This window comes from Crinia signifera, chromosome 8 (genome assembly GCF_055691185.1).
Source record: "Crinia signifera chromosome 8, ASM5569118v1, whole genome shotgun sequence".
NCBI classification, from domain to species: domain Eukaryota; kingdom Metazoa; phylum Chordata; class Amphibia; order Anura; family Myobatrachidae; genus Crinia; species Crinia signifera.
The window spans coordinates 156817404-156839994 of NC_139224.1; the positions used below are offsets into that span (position 1 = coordinate 156817404).

The window sequence follows — 22591 nt, forward strand, 5'->3', positions numbered from 1 at the left end:
TGGTACTGCACAGTATATCCCCTGGTGGCCTTATACAGTATATTACATAGTGGTATTGCACAGTATATCCCCTGGTGGCCTTATACAGTATATTTTATAGTGGTACTGCACAGTATTTCCCCTGAAGGCCTTATACAGTATATTACATAGTGGTACTGCACAGTATATCCCCTGGTGGCCTTATACAGTATATTACATAGTGGTACTGCACAGTATACCCCCTGGTGGCCTTATACAGTATATTACATAGTGGTACTGCACAGTATATCACCTGGTGGCCTTATACAGTATATTACATAGTGGTACTGCACAGTATATCACCTGAAGGCCTTATACAGTATATTACATAGTGGTACTGCACAGTATATCACCTGAAGGCCTTATACAGTATATTACATAGTGGTACTGCACAGTATATCACCTGGTGGCCTTATACAGTATATTACATAGTGGTACTGCACAGTATATCCCCTGGTGGCCTTATACAGTATATTACATAGTGGTACTGCACATTATGTCCCCTGAAGGCCATATACAGTATATTACATAGTGGTACTGCACAGTATATCCCCTGGTGGCCTTATACAGTATATTACATAGTGGTACTGCACATTATGTCCCCTGAAGGCCATATACAGTATATTACATAGTGGTACTGCACATTATGTCCCCTGAAGGCCTTATACAGTATATTACATAGTGGTACTGCACATTATGTCCCCTGAAGGCCATATACAGTATATTACATAGTGGCACTGCACATTATGTCCCCTGAAGGCCATATACAGTATATTACATAGTGGTACTGCACATTATGTCCCCTGAAGGCCTTATACAGTATATTACATAGTGGTACTGCACATTATGTCCCCTGAAGGCCATATACAGTATATTACATAGTGGTACTGCACATTATGTCCCCTGAAGGCCTTATACAGTATATTACATAGTGGTACTGCACAGTATGTCCCCTAAAGGCCTTATACAGTATATTACATAGTGGTACTGCACAGTATATTCCCTGGTGGCCTTATACAGTATATTACATAGTGGTACTGCACATTATGTCCCCTGAAGGCCATATACAGTATATTACATAGTGGTACTGCACATTATGTCCCCTGAAGGCCTTATACAGTATATTACATAGTGGTACTGCACAGTATGTCCCCTAAAGGCCTTATACAGTATATTACATAGTGGTACTGCACAGTATATCCCCTGGTGGCCTTATACAGTATATTACATAGTGGTACTGCACATTATGTCCCCTGAAGGCCATATACAGTATATTACATAGTGGTACTGCACAGTATATCCCCTGGTGGCCTTATACAGTATATTACATAGTGGTACTGCACAGTATATCCCCTGGTGGCCTTATACAGTATATTACATAGTGGTAATGCACAGTATATCCCCTGGTGGCCTTATACAGTATATTTTATAGTGGTACTGCACAGTATTTCCCCTGAAGGCCTTATACAGTATATTACATAGTGGTACTGCACAGTATATCCCCTGGTGGCCTTATACAGTATATTACATAGTGGTACTGCACAGTATACCCCCTGGTGGCCTTATACAGTATATTACATAGTGGTACTGCACAGTATATCACCTGGTGGCCTTATACAGTATATTACATAGTGGTACTGCACAGTATATCACCTGAAGGCCTTATACAGTATATTACATAGTGGTACTGCACAGTATATCACCTGAAGGCCTTATACAGTATATTACATAGTGGTACTGCACAGTATATCACCTGGTGGCCTTATACAGTATATTACATAGTGGTACTGCACAGTATATCCCCTGGTGGCCTTATACAGTATATTACATAGTGGTACTGCACATTATGTCCCCTGAAGGCCATATACAGTATATTACATAGTGGTACTGCACAGTATATCCCCTGGTGGCCTTATACAGTATATTACATAGTGGTACTGCACATTATGTCCCCTGAAGGCCATATACAGTATATTACATAGTGGTACTGCACATTATGTCCCCTGAAGGCCTTATACAGTATATTACATAGTGGTACTGCACATTATGTCCCCTGAAGGCCATATACAGTATATTACATAGTGGCACTGCACATTATGTCCCCTGAAGGCCATATACAGTATATTACATAGTGGTACTGCACATTATGTCCCCTGAAGGCCTTATACAGTATATTACATAGTGGTACTGCACATTATGTCCCCTGAAGGCCATATACAGTATATTACATAGTGGTACTGCACATTATGTCCCCTGAAGGCCTTATACAGTATATTACATAGTGGTACTGCACAGTATGTCCCCTAAAGGCCTTATACAGTATATTACATAGTGGTACTGCACAGTATATTCCCTGGTGGCCTTATACAGTATATTACATAGTGGTACTGCACATTATGTCCCCTGAAGGCCATATACAGTATATTACATAGTGGTACTGCACATTATGTCCCCTGAAGGCCTTATACAGTATATTACATAGTGGTACTGCACAGTATGTCCCCTAAAGGCCTTATACAGTATATTACATAGTGGTACTGCACAGTATATCCCCTGGTGGCCTTATACAGTATATTACATAGTGGTACTGCACATTATGTCCCCTGAAGGCCATATACAGTATATTACATAGTGGTACTGCACATTATGTCCCCTGAAGGCCATATACAGTATATTACATAGTGGTACTGCACATTATGTCCCCTGAAGGCCTTATACAGTATATTACATAGTGGTACTGCACAGTATGTCCCCTAAAGGCCTTATACAGTATATTACATAGTGGTACTGCACAGTATATCCCCTGGTGGCCTTATACAGTATATTACATAGTGGTACTGCACATTATGTCCCCTGAAGGCCATATACAGTATATTACATAGTGGTACTGCACATTATGTCCCCTGAAGGCCTTATACAGTATATTACATAGTGGTACTGCACAGTATGTCCCCTAAAGGCCTTATACAGTATATTACATAGTGGTACTGCACAGTATATCCCCTGGTGGCCTTATACAGTATATTACATAGTGGTACTGCACATTATGTCCCCTGAAGGCCATATACAGTATATTACATAGTGGTACTGCACATTATGTCCCCTGAAGGCCTTATACAGTATATTACATAGTGGTACTGCACATTATGTCCCCTGAAGGCCATATACAGTATATTACATAGTGGCACTGCACATTATGTCCCCTGAAGGCCTTATACAGTATATTACATAGTGGTACTGCACAGTATGTCCCCTAAAGGCCTTATACAGTATATTACATAGTGGTACTGCACAGTATATCCCCTGGTGGCCTTATACAGTATATTACATAGTGGTACTGCACACTATGTCCCCTGAAGGCCATATACAGTATATTACATAGTGGTACTGCACAGTATATCCCCTGGTGGCCTTATACAGTATATTACATAGTGGTACTGCACAGTATATCCCCTGGTGGCCTCATACAGTATATTACATAGTGGTACTGCACAGTATATCCCCTGGTGGCCTTATACAGTATATTACATAGTGGTACTGCACAGTATGTCCCCTAAAGGCCTTATACAGTATATTACATAGTGGTACTGCACACTATGTCCCCTGAAGGCCATATACAGTATATTACATAGTGGTACTGCACAGTATATCCCCTGGTGGCCTTATACAGTATATTACATAGTGGTACTGCACAGTATATCCCCTGGTGGCCTTATACAGTATATTACATAGTGGTACTGCACATTATATCCCCTGAAGGCCATATACAGTAGTCGTAGACTGACTTTAATTACCGAAGGGGGGGGGGGGGGGGGGGATTAGATGGTGAGCGACTATCAAATGATTTCTCTCCCGTCCAGTCGCATGTGGACGGATGGTTATGCAAACGCATCCACTCGCATCCCAGGGAACGGATGTGGTCAGTGGGGGGGGTGCGGGCATTCGGCGGGCGGAGTTTACCAGTTCACTAGGCTGGGAGTATATGCAGCCTAGCGGAAAGGTCTGAATGAGGCCCAAAGGGACATCCCGTGACTATGTGACAGTACACAAGGCCTTGTTAGAGTATTTTAGTTGTCATTGCATACGACTGTAGCCGGATAGGCTGTGGCCATAGTTTAGCTGTGGCCCTGTATTGAAGTGGGCCGTTTTAAAGTGTGAAAATGGAGTCAGAACTACGAGCGTTATACCTGCGTTACACCGAAGGACAACTGAAGGCAAACTACTACAAATCAACAAAAACACACATGGACTGCATTGATACCTCAAGAGTATGTAATTCATCTCCAATATGCTCTCTTCATTTCTGTGTTATGCAAACTCTTGTATGATTTCAAAAGTTCTGATGTAATGAATTGATTGTAATTGTTATTACTTGTTTAGGGACGTTGTTCAGTGAAGCATAGTTTAGTGTTGCATTCTGCCTGATGTCTACTCAAACACAGTGCAAATTATCTCATTTGACCATTTGGCCATTAGAGACCTGCAGCTTTTCTGAACAGTAAAAAGGAAACACAGACATTGAACAACAGGTAATTTAAACTTTAGACTTCGATTTTGTACTGTCTGAACATGACTAGGAATAACAGATGCACAGGCAAAATTTTTAAAACTATGTGTGCAAATGCTAGAAGCCTAGGAGACAAAATTCCTGATCTAATTGCAATAATGACAAGGGATGACTTATACATTGTGGCTATCACAGAGACATGGTGTAATGAGAACCATGGCTGGGACATAACTATACCAGGATACAATTTATTTAGGAAGGACAGAATGGGAAGAATCGGAGGAGGGGTAGCAATGTATGTAAAGAAAAGCATAAATGCTACTTTAATACAGAACATTGAAGAAAAAACTGAGGCCCTTTGGGTTACCATAGAAATGGGGGAGAAGGACATTATTCGTACTGGGGTCATTTATAGGCCACCAGGCCAGGGGCAGGATTTGGGCAGGAGCCTATTGCTTGATGTCACTAAAATGGATTTAAAGGGAGAAGTCATAATCATGGGAGACTTTAATCTACCTGATGTGAATTGGGAGGAGTCTTTTGCAAGATCATCTACAAGTGGCACATTTTTAAATTCCCTACAGCAGGCATGTCCAAAGTCAGGCCAGGGGGCCAAATGTGGCCCGTGCTGTCATTTCAAGCGTCCCGCAGCCTCCAGCTGGAAGCGGGCAGAGCATCAGATGTGGGAAGCACAGCACAGGACACTAAAGGTGGGGCCCTAGCGAGCGCGCCTTTACCTTGCTGTCTGCTGCAGTGAGGAGGTGCCGGCCGCCACAGTCAGATGTGTTTGACGTCTTACCCCTGCTGCTGCAATCGTATATATATCACCCTACACCACAATCAGTGACAGCAGTGTTTGGGGAAGGGGGCAGCAAGGGGGAAGCTTGCTCCCATAACATGCAGAGTGGAGGAGGGTGGCAGCAGGAGCCCAAGCATCTCCTGTCCTTGCAGTGCCTGCTTTGCCTCTCCTTCCTCTGGCTCACACAAGGGGCTGGGAAACATACAGAGAAGGGAGGGGGCAGAGTGGGGGACATACAGTGAAGGAGGGTCAGGCTGGGGGACATACAGTGAATGGAGGCAGTGATGGCCATTCAGAGAAGGGGGAGCAGGGGCAGGCTGGGGGACATACAGTGAATGGGGGCAGAGTGGGGTACATAGTGAATGGGAGTCATACAGTGAAGGAGGGTCAGCCTTGGGGACATACAATGAATGGAGGCACTGATTGACATTAAGGGAAGGGGGGCAGGCTGGGGGACAGAGTGAATGGGTGCAGAGTGGGGAACATACAGTGAATGGGGGACATACAGTGAAGGAGCGGCAGGCTGGGGGACATACAGTGAATGGGGGCAGAGTGGGGGACCATTCTGATGTGATTAATAATTCAAAAAATGTCAGGCTGAATGGTCGGCCCCCACACATTTACACTTCACCAAATCTGGCCCTCGTCGCAAAAAGTTTGGACACCCCTGCCCTACAGGGAGCATCTCTCGAGCAATTGGTGAGGGAGCCTACTCGCAAAGACTCAATATTATATTTAATACTCACAAATGGTGACAGGATATCAGTATGGTTTAGTATCAAGGCAGGGTCCAACTCCAGTCACACAAAAACTAAGGTGTTGGATTTTAGAAAGGCTGACTTTGCAAAAACGGGGAGATGTTTAAGCGACTCATTAGCGGAAGAGGTATCAACTAGTGTAAAAGCAAAAAAGATGGCCTTTAGGACATACAAGCAGACTCAAAATAATAATGACAAAGAAGTGTATCTTGCCAGACGCAAAGAGGCTAAGAAAGTGATCAGGCGTGCCAAGGCACAAGCTGAGGAGAAAATGGCTCAGTCGGTAGATAAAGGAAACAATACTTTTTTTAAGTATATACAGATGGGGCAGGCCTTATGCTTGCTGGCGAATCGCCAGCAGCATGCCGCTGGCGATCCGCCAGCAGCACGGCGCGCCATCTGACTGAGACGCGCGTGCGTCCCCCACGCACGTGCGTCTCAGTATCCGGGCGGCCGGCGGGCGAGGCGGACGCAATACTGTCCGCCTCCCGCTCGAGGGGGGCTGGGGGGACCCGAAGCGGCTGTGGGGGGGTGCGGGCGCCCGGTGTGGGCACCGGGCGCCCGTCGGACGAGGACGGCAGCACCGTCGGAAGGGGACGCGCGCACACCTCGTGCGCGCGCGTCCCCTTCCGACACACAGATGGCGCCGGAGCAGGGAATGGCGAATGGCGTCGCCATCGCCATCCCCTGGAAAGATGAGCCCGGCGCCATCTGTAAGTGAAAGGAGAAAATCAAATGGAGGAATAATAAGACTGCGGACAGACACTGAGAATTTGGTGGAGGGAGACAAGGCAATTGCAGATCATCTAAATAATTACTTTTGCTCCGTATTCACTATAGAAGGAGAAGGGAAGGGACCACAGTTAAGTTTCAAGGCCAGTCATAAAAATAAAGTAGATGGAACTACATTTACTAGGGAGAAAGTCCTAACAGAACTTTCAATACTGAAAGTCGATAAATCAATGGGGCCAGACGGAGTGCATCCAAGGATACTAAAAGAACTAAAAGATGTGTTGGTAGCACCATTAACAGATGTATTCAACCAGTCACTAGATACAGGTGCAGTTCCAGAGGACTGGAAAAGAGCAAATGTAGTTCCACTGCACAAAAGCGGAAGCAAAGAAGAAGCAAGTAACTACAGACCAGTGAGCCTTACATCAGTAGTAGGGAAATTAATGGAAACACTATTAAAAGAAAGAATAGTGGAATATCTTAAATTAAACAATTTACAGGATCCAAAACAGCATGGTTTTACTGCAGGGAGATCATGCCAAACAAGTCTCATTGACTTTTTTGACTCCATGACCAAAATTCTAGATGAAGGGGGGGCTGTAGATGTGGCATATCTAGACTTTAGTAAGGCATTTGACACTGTCCCACATCGCAGGCTGCTAAATAAACTTGAAAGTGTGGTATTGGATTATAAAACAATTAAATGGATAAGAATCTTGTTGCAGGATAGGAAACAGACAGTTGTAGTAAATGGAGTGCATTCTATGGAGGGACATGTTGCCAGTGGAGTACCCCAGGGATCTGTACTTGGACCAGTGCTTTTTAATATCTTTGTTAGTGACATTGCAAATGGTATTGAAGGGAAAGTGTGCCTTTTTGCAGATGACACAAAGATATGCAACAGAGTAGACACACCAGGAGGGGTAAATCAAATGACTGATGATCTAAGTAAACTTGAGAATTGGTCAAGAGAATGGCAACTACAGTTTAATGCTAAAAAATGCAAAATTATGCACTTGGGACTCAAAAACCCAAAGGCTCAATATAGTATCAAGGGTACTATAATGGAAACTACTGAGGAGGAAAGGGATCTAGGAGTCACTATTTCAAGTGACTTAAAGGCAGGAAAGCAATGTAACAAAGCAATGAGGAAGGCTAGTGAGATGCTTAGGTTGCATAGGGAGAGGAAACAGTAGCAGAAAAAAAGACGTAATAATGCCACTTTATAGGTCATTGGTACGACCTCATCTGGAATACTGTGTCCGGTTCTGGAGGCCATATCTTCAGAAGGATATAAATACATTGGAGACTGTACAAAGAAGGGCAACTAAAATGGTGCATGGCCTACATCACAAAACTTACCTGGATAGACTAAAAGATCTTAACATGTATAGTTTGGAGCAGAGAAGGGAAAGGGGGGACATGATAGAAATATTCAAATATATCAAGGGTTTTAACATAGTACAGGAGGGAAATTTTCTTCAAAGGAAAGGAAGTAATAAAACACGAGGACATGCACTGAAACTGGAGGGAGGTAGGTTCAGGGGAAATGTTAGAAAGAATTACTTCACAGAAAGGGTAGTGGATAAGTGGAATAGCCTCCCATCAGAGGTGGTAGAGGCTAAGACAGGAGAACAATTTAAACATGCTTGGGATTACAAAGTGTTAGGATGGGACAAAGTTATATTTCCACACAAGTTGAAGATTTCAAGTTAATAAACAATATTTATATTCAGTATATGTATCCAAGGACTTATCCATGAGACATATCGTAATTGCAAGCTACTATCACCTGTTCCTGTCAATCAAAGACCAATCAACAAGCTATTATGAGGATCACCAGTTGTTCCTGTCAATAGAAGATATCGTGAAGTGAATGTATAGCTTAAATGAATGTATAATTACAACATGTTTACGTCAGAGAACCGACTAGAACTGCTGACCAATACTAAATATGTTCTTCCATATATGTAATGATTTAAATAGTTAGCATTATCACCATATATGAAATCACCCCCATACTATTGTGGCCAAAGATAGATAGGAAGTTTAAAAAGTATAAATTGGATGATGTGACAACAGCAGGGTGGGAAGTGCTGGGGCCCTGCCCCTTCACACTTCTCCTTCACACTATCCTTCACACTATTCTACACACTCCACATGTTTTTGGAGGCTGTGCTGTTCTGTTCTGTCTGTCTAGGAATTAAGCAATATTGTATAATATATTATTTTGGATAAATATGTAATTACGTGTCATTTATTTATCCTCAAACTTAACAGTGGATTTATTCCCAACTTATCAATGGTGACTCCGACGTTCCTGCCTAATCACATCAGGCTACCTGCTGCATTCTACGCAACTTCTACAGACACAAGGTGAGAAAAAGCCTTTTTTTACTATAATATGATTGCAAAGTTGCGTTATGAATGGCAGGTGGACTGATGTGGACGGTAGGTGACACGATATATCTTATGTGATATTGCTTATTCTTATTCTAAATTGGAAAACTTATTATTAAAACTGTAGCTATTTTCTAAATAATAAATTATAGGCTGTTAATAAGGAATAGATTAATTTAATCACAGTGTGTGACAAAAGGTCAATTGTCACTGTGGTTCACGTTAAATATTAGGGCTCTTGTGTCTTACAATATTTTAACGGTTCTATGGGTTTTTTTTGGAACACTAAAATTAAGTTTAAATAGATGTAATTTAATCGCAGTGAGTGACGGGAAGTCAGCTCTAGTATGTGATAGGTACAATGACTATTGTGTCATAAAATATAAGCCTTTCATTTGTACGGGTTTTTAAAACCTACAAAACTTCGATGAGATATGTCTGGGACTATCAGCTTGAAGTTTTATTCTGGTTCATATAGGTCTTAGCAAGAGACGTCTTGCTCGGATATTGAACTGGATTGTTCTGAATATGGTAATTCAGTAATCATCTATTAACTAGATCAAAATCATAGCCTATTCTAAATTGAAGTAACATGTGGTATACAGTTTTTTTAATAAAGCAAATTAAACTTCAGTAACTTAAGAAGAAGTGTTAAGATAATCATAACAGGTTAGAGATTAACTTAGCTTAAACTTAATAAAATAATGTACACTGAGAGCAATTAAGAATAAAATGAAGTATCTTAAAGACAGACAGTATAAAAATTCATATAAAACATGCCAACTAAAGTAACTAGTTACAATGAAATTAAAGTTTTTAAAATCCTAGGAATACATAAATGTGTGCCCAGATCAAACAACATGATCTGAGAAAGTAAAAATGTCTAATACGACTTATGTTTGAAGTCTGCAATTTGGTAAAATGGGAAAATGTATCCTGGCCAGGAAAATACATTTATATCTTTATTCAGTTTTTTTTTCCCCTTTACCAATAAACAGAGTCAAATGTATTGCGTTACACTCATGAGCTCAAAAGTAACGAACTAAAATTATCTTAGAAATCTTGACATAAGTTTATGTCATGTGTCTAAAGTAATTTGTAATGTTTCATGTGAATGCCTAATTCTTATGTATGCCTTTGTGTGCTCTGCATTTGGTGAATTTTACTACTTAACTGTATTTGAACATTCAGTAAATACAGTATTTACCATTTGTGCATGTTAAGGATTGAGGATTTAACCAACTGCATGTGAGAACTCAGGTCAAACAGGTCACGGTGCTGCACTATTTTAGTACCAGTGTGTGAATCAAGTGATGTCTCTCTGTGTCAAAGCATGTGACGTCTGTAGCAGCTGCTCGTGCACGGAAGTCGAAGCTAGCTGAATACCATTCTTTCAGATCAAAGCGCTAACTTTAAAATTGTCTTTTTCTTTTTTCTTTTAGAAATCTGATCAGTATTTCAAATTGTATGTTTCATTTGTTTTTGAAACCATTATGTGACAGTAACATTTGTTTTTTCTGTCTCCTCAGTCAAGTAGAAATACGATCTGACTGCTATTTCTGTTCTCTTTTTAAATTCACAAGCAAAGTACAGTTACATTATGTTTGCAGATAAGATATTTCTTATATTTCATTGATTATTTCTACTAGAATTTTTGCCTTAAAGCAAGAAATATGTGATATGTACACTAACACACATTATGTGTGCATTTAATTAGAACTGACAGTACTTAAAAAAGTTCAGTGGTATAATTTTAGACCATCACTAGTGTAATGACTTAGTATACAGATTGCTTAGAATGTAAAAACAAAACACGGATTACTATTGTTTTTCATATGTTATCCTTCATAGCCTAATATGAACACTGATACATTGTTACAAGCCACAGAGTGGCTCATTCCTGTTTTAGGATTTTGTTGAATTTTTATGTTCTGTGTTTAGTTTGTATGTTCTCTCCAGATAAGTTTTCTGGGTTTTGCCTTATTCATTTGTCATTGTTCTTGTATCTGTGAGCACAGCTGCTCAGGTGTAGCTTGTGAACTTTATAGTCTGTTTTGTATCATTTGTGGGTTAAGTCAATTTTCCAATTATGACCTCATAGCCTCCACTGCGGTTTTGTTTATAACAATAAGTCCATGTTGCAACGGAGTTTGGGCGAACCTAATTTGCCCTTCCAGCCGGGGCGACTGCAGGCGAAGACTAGCATTGCAAGCTTCAGTGGACCACTGTGGGGGGATAATATTATTATTATTATTATTTTATTTATAAGGTGCCACAAGTGTTTTATAGCACCTCAAAGGGCCCAGTTTAGGGCTTCAGACTAAGTAGAGCTGTTGAAACATCACTACCAATCACAGCTTGACCGTTAGTTGTAATACCGCCTCCTAACAAAACATTGATACTTGAAATTATGTCATAGCCTATATTGACAACTGTGGTATGCAATCTCTTGATTAATTGGTTTATAACTATGCTAGTGGATTAATCTTTTTCCATAGTATGAATAATGCCCAAGTTTCATAATTATTTTCTCCTTTATAATTATATGGTTAATTAATTATAATTAATAATGGCTAATTGTTTTTAAAAAAAAATATGTTTCTTAAGTGTTTTGTTTGCTCCATGGGCGAACCATTGTGCAAACAAACAGGGGATATATGTAATAAATATATTTTTAGTTTTATAATGACATAACTGCTGCTGTGCAGTTTTCAATGTTTTATTTTGTTATACAATAACCATGCACATTCAAATAATGGTTATTTACAGAACACAAATGGGAAAAATAAGGTCTAAGTGTTATTTAATAAGTATATATGCCTTGATAAGACTCCTTGTATGGTCTGCGACCGCAACATACAGTATTTTAGTTTCGGATAATGTGCAAAGTTAATTTATTTTTTGTGTTTCTAGTTAGGTGATCTAACTCTTACCAGAATTCTGATTCAGCTGTGTCACTACAAAAAACCAGGGTGGAGCTAGTCTGCCCCAGAAAGGTGGCTATTAATGGCGAAGTCAAAGACCTGCGCAAGTGCCTGCTGACACAGGATATGGTAACAGAGTCAGAATTAAAGGATACTGTGGTTTTACTACCTCAGTTGCAGAAGCACAATTCAGGTTGAAGTCAACTTCTTACAGACCTGCGAGCCAGAGCAAGGGGGGTTAATTCCGTGCTCATCCCAGATTAGCATAACATCTGCACCACTGACATCCACATTTTAGGGCTTATCATGTGTGAGACATTATTGATTATATGTTATTAAATGTTTTATAGATAAAATCCAAAATATGTAAATTATGAAGTTAAATCTACAAAATAGTCAGACAGAAAAGATTTGCCTTATGCTACCTCTTAGAAACATCCAGACTGCTATTGGGTATAAAATAGTAAGTATTGTATTTGCACTGTACAGAGACAATTATTAAAAGTTATTCAGTAACAATAGTATCCATTATGAAATGGAAGATGGATTCTCTGCTGATATAAGGATTGCAGAAGTATTGTACATAAAATCTATTGTGTGAAACATTATCCTATGGTCAAAAGGTAGTTGTATATGTACTAAAGAAATATTGTCTTATTTCAGAGCGACTATTGGTAAGTGTGGGGAATTGTGACCTGTTCACAGACTACACCTCAGGACAATAGTGTGTGCCGTGAAGATCACGTGTGCTCACATATAGGGCAAGCCAGAACCCAAATTTGGGTTATCCGTCATAACAGATGGAAGGTAGAATGGAGAACCGCACACAGTAAGTGGAATACCTATCTAGGGTCTTGAAGGAGATCTGAGGTAGGAAAGCCAGTACTAAAGCATTTTGGAACTCCATGCTCTAAATAAAAATAAAAAATACATGTAGAAAAGGCTGTCCAATCCTGGACGTGGTTGTGAGCGATGGATATTTGGTTCAAGTTTCCTGGTATTACCAATAGCTTCTCTAGTCTGTGTTCATTGCACATAGCTAGGGTTACTGACGTAGATAATGTTACACAAAATTAGATTTACTATAGATATAGATTAAATTGCTATAGTTTGAGAATTTACATTGTCTCAATCACACTAAGTGATTACAATGGCCTTATTGTCTCTGGAGTGCAACATACTACTGACATTAAATTAAATGAAAAACATCTTTGATTAAGAAAAGCACAATAACTATTCGATATTATAAGTGAATTCACGATTTAAGGTTCAACGAAGAGAAAAGTAATTTAAAGCTAATGACACTGGTTTAATGTGTATAATAGTCTAAGATATTAGTCGACAGTCTATTTATCATATTCGTATTGTTCCTACATACTGACAATATTACTAATATCCATTGATTGACTATATAATTGATACAATGATGAAAAGATAGGGGGATAAATAACAATTTTCTTTTCACTTACACTTAGCTGAACATATGGTATCCATAAGAAAGAATAATGCAATGGGTTTATTCTTAGTAAGATTCTAATAAAATGGTTTATGAATCAAGACAATAGGTTACACGATTATTAATGCACTAGGTGATTCATCGCGCCCTACGGGCGCTCTTCACACCGTCGTAAGGGGCTGCGCCCCCTTAATTTGTGAACGTTTGTATATGAGAAATATGGTTAGAATTGTATGAAAGATGCCTGTATTGCAACTTAGGTGTCCGCGAATCGCGGGAGGGGGGGTCGCGGAGGGTGCCGCGAATTGCAGGAGGGGGGGTCGCGGGGGGTGCCGCGAATTGCAGGAGGGGGGGTTGTGGGGGGGTGGATGCTGCGAATCGCGGGAGGGGAGGGATTGCAGAGAATCGCGGGAGGGGGGTCGCGGGGTGGGTTGCAGCAAATCGCGGGAGAGGGGTTACGGGGGCGGGGGGTTGCGGCGAATCATGGTAGGGGGGGTCGCGGGGGGTGTGCCGTGAATCACGGGAGGGGGGGTCACGGGGTGGGGTGCCGAGAATCGCGGGGGTGTGTGTGTGTGTGCCGTGAATCGCGGGAGTGGGGGTTGCGGGGGGGGGGGGGGGGTGGGGGTGGGGGGGTGTGACGCGAATCGCCACAAGAAAAAATCAACACAGAAAGGTCAACACATGTAAATGTTGACATAAGTGTGGCACTTCATTGGTGTTCATGTCGACACATGAGAATGAATATGAAAACATTCAAAAAATGAAAAAAAAAACTTCAAAAACTCATGTCAACCTTTTTCATTGTCGACCATAGCCATGTCAGTGTTTTCCATGTGCAATTTAATTCTGGAGCTGCCGCGAATCGCGGGGGGGTGTCGCGAATTGCGGGAGGGGGGGTCGCGGGGGTGGGTGCCGCGAATCGCTGGAGGGGGGGTTACGGGACGGGGGTTGCGGCGAATCATGGGAGGAGGGGTCGCGGGGGTGTGCCGTGAATCACGGGAGGGGGGGTCACGGGGTGGGGTGCCGAGAATCGCGGGGGAGGTGTGTGTGTGTGTGCCGTGAATCGCGGGAGTGGGGGTTGTGGGGGGGGGGGGGGGGTGGGGGGGTGTGACGCAAATCGCCACAAGAAAAAATCAACACAGAAAGGTCAACACATGTAAATGTTGACATAAGTGTGGCACTTCATTGGTGTCCATGTCGACACATGAGAATGAATATGAAAATATTCAAAAAATGAAAAAAAAAACTTCAAAAACTCATGTCAACCTTTTTCATTGTCGACCATAGCCATGTCAGTGTTTTCCATGTGCAATTTAATTCTGGAGCTGCCGCGAATCACGGGGGGTGCCGCGAATTGCGGGAGGTGGTGGGTCGCGGGGTTGGGTGCCGCGAATCGCGGGAGGGCGGGGTTCACAGGGGTTCCGGTGGGGGGTTGCCGCGAATTGCGGGAGGTGGGGGGTCACGGGGGGTGCCGCGAATCGCAGGAGGGGGGGTTGCGGGGGGGTGTGACGCGAATCGCCACAAGAAAAAATCAACACAGAAAGGTCAACACATGTAAATGTTGACATAAGTGTGCCACTTCATCGGTGTCCATGTTGACACATGACAATGAATATGAAAACATTCAAAAAATGAAATAAATCTTCAAAAACTCATGTCAACCTTTTTCATTGTCGACCATAGCCGTGCCAGTGTTTTGCATGTGCCATTTTATCCTGGGGCTGCCGCGAATCACGGGGGGTGCCGCGAATTGCGGGAGGGGGGGTCGCGGGGGTGGGTGCCGCGAATCGCGGGAGGGCGGGGTTCCGGTGGGGGGTTGCCGCGAATTGCGGGAGGTGGGGGGTCACGGGGGGTGCCGCGAATCGTGGGAGGGGGGGTTGCGGGGGGGTGTGACGCGAATCGCCACAAGAAAAAATCAACACAGAAAGGTCAACACATGTAAATGTTGACATAAGTGTGCCACTTCATTGGTGGCCATGTCGACACATGACAATGAATATGAAAAAATTAAAAAAATTAAAAATAAATCTTCAAAAACTCATGTCAACCTTTTTCATTGTCGACCATAGCCATGTCAGTGTTTTGCATGTGCCATTTAATCCTGGGGCTGCTGCGAATTGCGGGGAGGGGGGGGTGCCGCGAATCGCGGGAGGGGGGTCGCAGGGGGGGTGCCGCCAATCGTGCAAGGGGGGGTCGCGGGGGGGTTCTTTTTGTCGCGAATCGCGGGAGGGTGGTCGCGGGGGGTGTTTTTTCCGCGAATCGGGGGGGGGGGTCACGGGGGAGGGTTTGCCGCGATTCGCGGGAGGGGGGGGTCGCGGGGTGGTGGTTATGCCGCGAATTGCAGGAGGGGTCGTGGGGGGGTTCTTTTTGCAGCGAATCGCGGGAGGGGGGGTCGCGGGGGTGTTTTTGCTGCGAATCGCGGTAGGGGGGGGGGTCGCGGGGGAGCGGGTGTTTTTGCCGCGAATCGCGGGAGGGGGGGGGGGCGCGCGGGGGGGGGAGGTTTTGCCACAAATCGCGGGAGGGGGGCGCTCACCTGGTGGCTGTGGAGTAGCAGTGCTGGGCAACATGGGAAGTCAGTGGGTGTCTGGCACTGTCTGTGGGCTCACTGGGCTGGTTCTCTGTCACATACCTCCCAACATGACACTCTCCAAGAGGGACACAATGCTCTGTTTCTAGACTTCCCCTTAATGTATGATTGCCATCACCTGTTTTAAACAGGTTAATTTCTCAGAAAGGTGTTCAGCACAGATGAAGGCAATCACACATTAAGAGGAAAGTCCAGGAACAGAGCGTTATAGACACAGACACCCACTTTGAGTGACAGATGTAGCCAAATATATAGGAGATTGTGCTCCAAGATTACAGAAGTTTCTCTGAGTACTTCAAACTGATCATCCGGATCCAGAGATGTCACCTGTATCTAAAGAAGTCCTGTCAACTATAAATCTTCATTTGTGGGAAAAACAGGAGGAACTGTTAGGATGGGACAAAGTTATATTTCCACACAAGTTGAAGATTTCAAGTTAATAAACAATATTTATATTCAGTATATGTATCCAAGGACTTATCCATGAGACATATCGTAATTGCAAGCTACTATCACCTGTTCCTGTCAATCAAAGACCAATCAACAAGCTATTATGAGGATCACCAGTTGTTCCTGTCAATAGAAGATATCGTGAAGTGAATGTATAGCTTAAATGAATGTATAATTACAACATGTTTACGTCAGAGAACCGACTAGAACTGCTGACCAATACTAAATATGTTCTTCCATATATGTAATGATTTAAATAGTTAGCATTATCACCATATATGAAATCACCCCCATACTATTGTGGCCAAAGATAGATAGGAAGTTTAAAAAGTATAAATTGGATGATGTGACAACAGCAGGGTGGGAAGTGCTGGGGCCCTGCCCCTTCACACTTCTCCTTCACACTATCCTTCACACTATTCTACACACTCCACATGTTTTTGGAGGCTGTGCTGTTCTGTTCTGTCTGTCTAGGAATTAAGCAATATTGTATAATATATTATTTTGGATAAATATGTAATTACGTGTCATTTATTTATCCTCAAACTTAACAGTGGATTTATTCCCAACTTATCAAAAGAAATAAGGATTAAAAAGGGATGAGATTACCTGAAGGGTAAAAAAAGGGCCAAATGGTTCTTATCTGCCGTCAAATTCTATGTTTCTATGTTACACAATGGGTATAATAGGGCAGTCTGCATGTATGGAATGTCCCCATGCTCACATGACACAACCATCCTATAGCAGGGACTGAGCTGATCGGTCTGTTACCACCCAGTTTGTTTAATCTCTGTTTCTAATTCTAAAGCGCAACGGAATCTGCTGCACTACATAATAACCTGTAACGGAATCTGCTGCACTACATAATAACCTGTAACGGAATCTGCTGCACTACATAATAACCTGTAACGGAATCTGCTGTGCTACATAATAACCTGTAACGGAATCTGCTGCGCTACATAATAACCTGTAACGGAATCTGCTGCGCTACATAATAACCTGTAACGGAATCTGCTGCGCTACATAATAACCTGTAACGGAATCTGCTGCGCTACATAATAACCTGTAACGGAATCTGCTGCGCTACATAATAACCTGTAACGGAATCTGCTGCGCTACATAATAACCTGTAACGGAATCTGCTGCGCTACATAATAACCTGTAACGGAATTTGCTGCGCTACATAATAACCTGTAACGGAATCTGCTGCGCTACATAATAACCTGTAACGGAATCTGCTGCGCTACATAATAACCTGTAACGGAATCTGCTGCGCTACATAATAACCTGTAACGGAATGTGCTGCGCTACATAATAACCTGTAACGGAATCTGCTGCGCTACATAATAACCTGTAACGGAATCTGCTGCGCTACATAATAACCTGTAACGGAATCTGCTGCGCTACATAATAACCTGTAACTGAATCTGCTGCGCTACATAATAACCTGTAACAGAATGTGCTGCGCTACATAATAACCTGTAACGGAATCTGCTGCGCTACATAATAACCTGTAACGGAATCTGCTGCGCTATATAATAACCTGTAACGGAATGTGCTGCTCTACATAATAACCTGTAACGGAATCTGCTGCGCTACATAATAACCTGTAACGGAATCTGCTGCGCTACATAATAACCTGTAATGGAATCTGCTGCGCTACATAATAACCTGTAACGGAATCTGCTGCGCTACATAACAACCTGTAACGGAATCTGCTGTGCTACATAATAACCGGTAACGGAATCTGCTGCGCTACATAATAACCTGTAACAGAATGTGCTGCGCTACATAATAACCTGTAACGGAATCTGCTGCGCTACATAATAACCTGTAACGGAATCTGCTGCGCTACATAATAACCTGTAACGGAATCTGCTGCGCTACATAATAACCTGTAAAGGAATGTGCTGCGCTACATAATAACCTGTAACGTAATCTGCTGCGCTACATAATAACCTGTAACGGAATCTGCTGCGCTATATAATAACCTGTAACGGAATCTGCTGCGCTACATAATAACCTGTAACGGAATCTGCTGCGCTACATAATAACCTGTAACGGAATGTGCTGCGCTACATAATAACCTGTAAAGGAATGTGCTGCGCTACATAATAACCTGTAAAGGAATGTGCTGCGCTACATAATAACCTGTAACCAGGGCTATTTTTCAGTAGGCTCCAGCAGGAACTGAGGCCCTTATTCTAGTTCACTCTTTCTGACAAAATATTTCTTAAATGGACAAAACCATGTGCACTGCAGGTAAGGCAGGTGTAAAGCCCCACCCAAATCTAATTATCTCTGCACAAGTAACACCTGCCTCACCTGCAGTGCACATGGTTTTTTTTGGTATTTCGTCAGAAAGAGCTAACTAGAATAAGGGCCTCAGTTCCTGCTGGAGCCTACTGAAAAATAGCCCTGCCTGTAACGGAATGTGCTGCGCTACATAATAACCTGTAATGGAATCTGCTGCGCTACATAATAACCTGTAACGAAATGTGCTGCGCTACATAATAACCTGTGAAATAAATAGCAGGGATTGCAGCAACTTCTATTCCTTCTGCAGGATAATTTCGTTTCTGGCAATAAAGCAAGATATATAACTGTGATGACAAATATACAGCATGGAATAAATTACACAGGCATGTCACCTTACAGGAGAGGACAGTGACTTTCCCACGGGCTCCTCTATTATACTGACTTACAGTAACGTGCACCGGGTACACTGGGGAAGCTGGAGGAAGTGGGAGTACCTCCTCCATAGGGGACTGGAAAGCAGGAGGGGACCTGCAAGGGTGGGGTGGGGGCATCTTTGGAGCAGGAGGAAAGTATCTTCAAGGAAATCTGGTTGAATGGTAAATAGTGATTGGGTAGTCAGTGTCTAGGTCAGGCATGTCCAAACTATGGCCCTCCAGCTGCTGGGAAACTACAATTCCCATCATCCCATGCCACAGGTTAGGGAATGCTAAAACTATGGCAAGGCATGCTGGGATGTGTAGTTTCACAACAGCTGGAGGGCCACAGTTTGGACTTGCCTGATCTAAGTTGACCTCTATTGGTTGGCAGTGAAAAGGTTGACCCAGGAAAAAAGTTGACATGGTTAGGTCGACATTGAGAAAATATCGACTCTCGCAAAAGGTCAACGGGAAAATGGTCGCAAAGAAAACATTTTGACTTCCTACAAAATATATAAAAAATCCCTTTTTCATATTTACGGTAAACATTTTTTTTTTTTTACTGTTTTTATATATAGATTTTCTTTGTATTTGTGTTATTCACAAATACAAAGAAAATCTATATATAAAAACAGTAAAAAAAAATGGTCCCAGGTTGCTGGTTTTATTTCCTGCCGGTTCCCTCTCTTTCATTTTATAGAAGAAAATGCTCCAACGTTACATAAAGTGTGAAACCATTTTAGTGTCATTTTTATAGTGATGTTTTTGAAGTTACTAATCTTATCTCCTCTGACCCTCTCATTATATCTATAGTAGGATGACTGTCAGTTACTGTAGTTGTAAAACAATCATTTTGGTTCACAGGTTACAGGACGAGGTGGGGATTGGAGCAGGTATAGAGTGAGGAGCACAGGAGAGGACTGGACCTATGAGGGATTACAGCAGGAGAGTGTGACAGAAAGGGAACAAAAGCATATAAGACAGGCATGTCCAAAGTTAGGCCAGGGGGCCAAATGTGGCCCGTGCTGTCATTTCAAGCATCCCGCAGCCTCCAGCTGGAAGCGGGCAGAGCATCAGATGTGGGAAGCACAGGACACTAAAGGTGGGGCCCGGGCGAGCGCGCCTTTACCTTGCTGTCTGCTGCAGTGAGGAGGTGCCGGACGCCACAGTCAGATGTGTTTGGCGTCCTACCCCTGCTGCTGCAATCGTATATATATCACCCTACTCCACAATCAGTGACAGCAGTGTTTGGGGAAGGGGCAGCAAGGGGGAAGCTTGCTCCCGTAACATGCAGAGTGGAGGAGGGTGGCAGCAGGAGCCCAAGCATCTCCTTTCCTTGCAGTGCCTGCTTTGCCTCTCCTTCCTCTGGCTCACACAAGGGGCTGGGAAACATACAGAGAAGGGAGGGGGCAGAGTGGGGGACATACAGTGAAGGAGGGTCAGGCTGGGGCACATACAGTGAATAATGGCAGTGATGGCCATTCAGAGAAGGGGGAGCAGGGGCAGGCTGGGGGACATACAGTGAATGGGGGCAGAGTGGGGTACATAGTGAATGGGAGTCATACAGTGAAGGAGGCTTGGGGACATACAATGAATGGAGGCACTGATTGACATTAAGGGAGCAGGCTGGGGGACAGGGTGAATGGGTGCAGAGTGGGGAACATACAGTGAATGGGGGACATACAGTGAAGGAGCGGCAGGCTGGGGGACATACAGTGAATGGGGGCAGAGTGGGGGACCATTCTGATGTGATTAATAATTCAAAAAATGTCAGGCTGAATGGTCGGCCCCCACACATTTACACTTCACCAAATCTGGCCCTCGTCACAAAAAGTTTGGACACCCCTGATATAAGACTTGTTTTATCAAGAGGATACAAGAGCAGGTGGAGGTTCGGGTCTTGAGGAGTGTATTTCAGTACATAGGCCCTTATTCTGGTTGGTGCGTTCGTGCCGCCGATGTTTTGTGTCTGCGCATGTGCAGAGGCGTCTCTGCGCATGTGCGAGCGGGGCGTACGGGCAAATTCCGCATGAAATGTGAACACTCCGAACAGGGGGTGGAGAGGGGCGTGAAGGGCTATTTGGGCTCATTACCATATGCATAAGCCCCGCGTTTCATGGGCGTTCCCATGCAAACGCTGGGCGTACTTATGGTAATGCGGCCGTGACGCACGTGTAGGGGGCGGACATATGACATCGCCGGATGTCAGCTGCCCGCCCAGATCCCTGCTTTTGCATGGAAAAATGCCCATGTGCTCTGAGGTTGCGGGAGCTGGTGGATCACTCGGTCCTGCATTCGATGGTCTGCGACCATCGAATGATGGGGGAGGTTCCCTGAGATGGAGGAGGCGTATTCCATGAAAAATACACGTGCGGTCCGTTCGGCCAGCTTCTTACCGCGTACGGACGGAGTTGGCGATCCGTATGGAAGGCGGGGTTTCGGACGCACGGTCCTGGCCGCATATTCGGATCCGGCCGCACCGATCAGAATAAGGCCCATAGAGAGTATGGTCCGGAGTATGGCACTTATTGTAGTTGATTCGGGCGGATGCGTATTTTCGGACAGGAACCGAGTGTTCTTAGCCCCACCTACCCTACGGATCGCTCACACCGTCCGATTGCGGTAAGACGCCGACCGAACGGACCGCGATTGGATTTTTCATGTGAACACCTCCTCCATCTGTGGGAACCTCCCCCATCCTCCGATGGTCGCTGACCATCGAATGCTTGACCGAGTGGTCAGGCAGCACCGAGTGCTCCCGACCACTTGGGCATTTCTCCGTGCAAACGCAGGGATATGGGTGGCCAGCAGGCATCCGGCTATGTCATATGTCCGCCCCCCATATGTGCATCACGCCAATGAAACGCGGGGCGTACGCATATGGTAATGAGCCCAAACAGCCCTTCACGCCCCTCTCCACCCCCTGTTCGGATTGAACAGAATTCACGCCGTATTCGGACGTGCGCGGCGTTCGCACATGCGCAGATCAGATACGCCTCTGCACATGCGCAAACACAACCATCGGCGCCATCCGACTCAATCAGAATAAGGGCCTATGTGTGGTTCTGAGGGAGGTTGCATAGAGCGGAGGGTAGTCCTTTGAGGGAACTGGTTCAGTGGGAGAGTGTCATCTTGGGGGGAGGGGGGGGGGGTTTGGGCAGGTGGAGAGAGTGATACTGTGAGGAGACTGGGACTAGTGGAATTTGGGGTCTAGACAATGTGGCTGTGTGAAGACATTCTAGCAGTCTCTCCCTCTCTCTATTATGACCATTTTTTTGTGCACAA

General features: G+C 43.8%; 1 protein-coding gene across 1 annotated transcript in view; it reads right to left on the bottom strand.

Moving 5' to 3' along the window:
• Nucleotides 1-22591, bottom strand: part of LOC146026652 (bestrophin-4-like) — a 69676-nt gene that overhangs the window by 42848 nt on the left and 4237 nt on the right. The window lies entirely within an intron of this gene.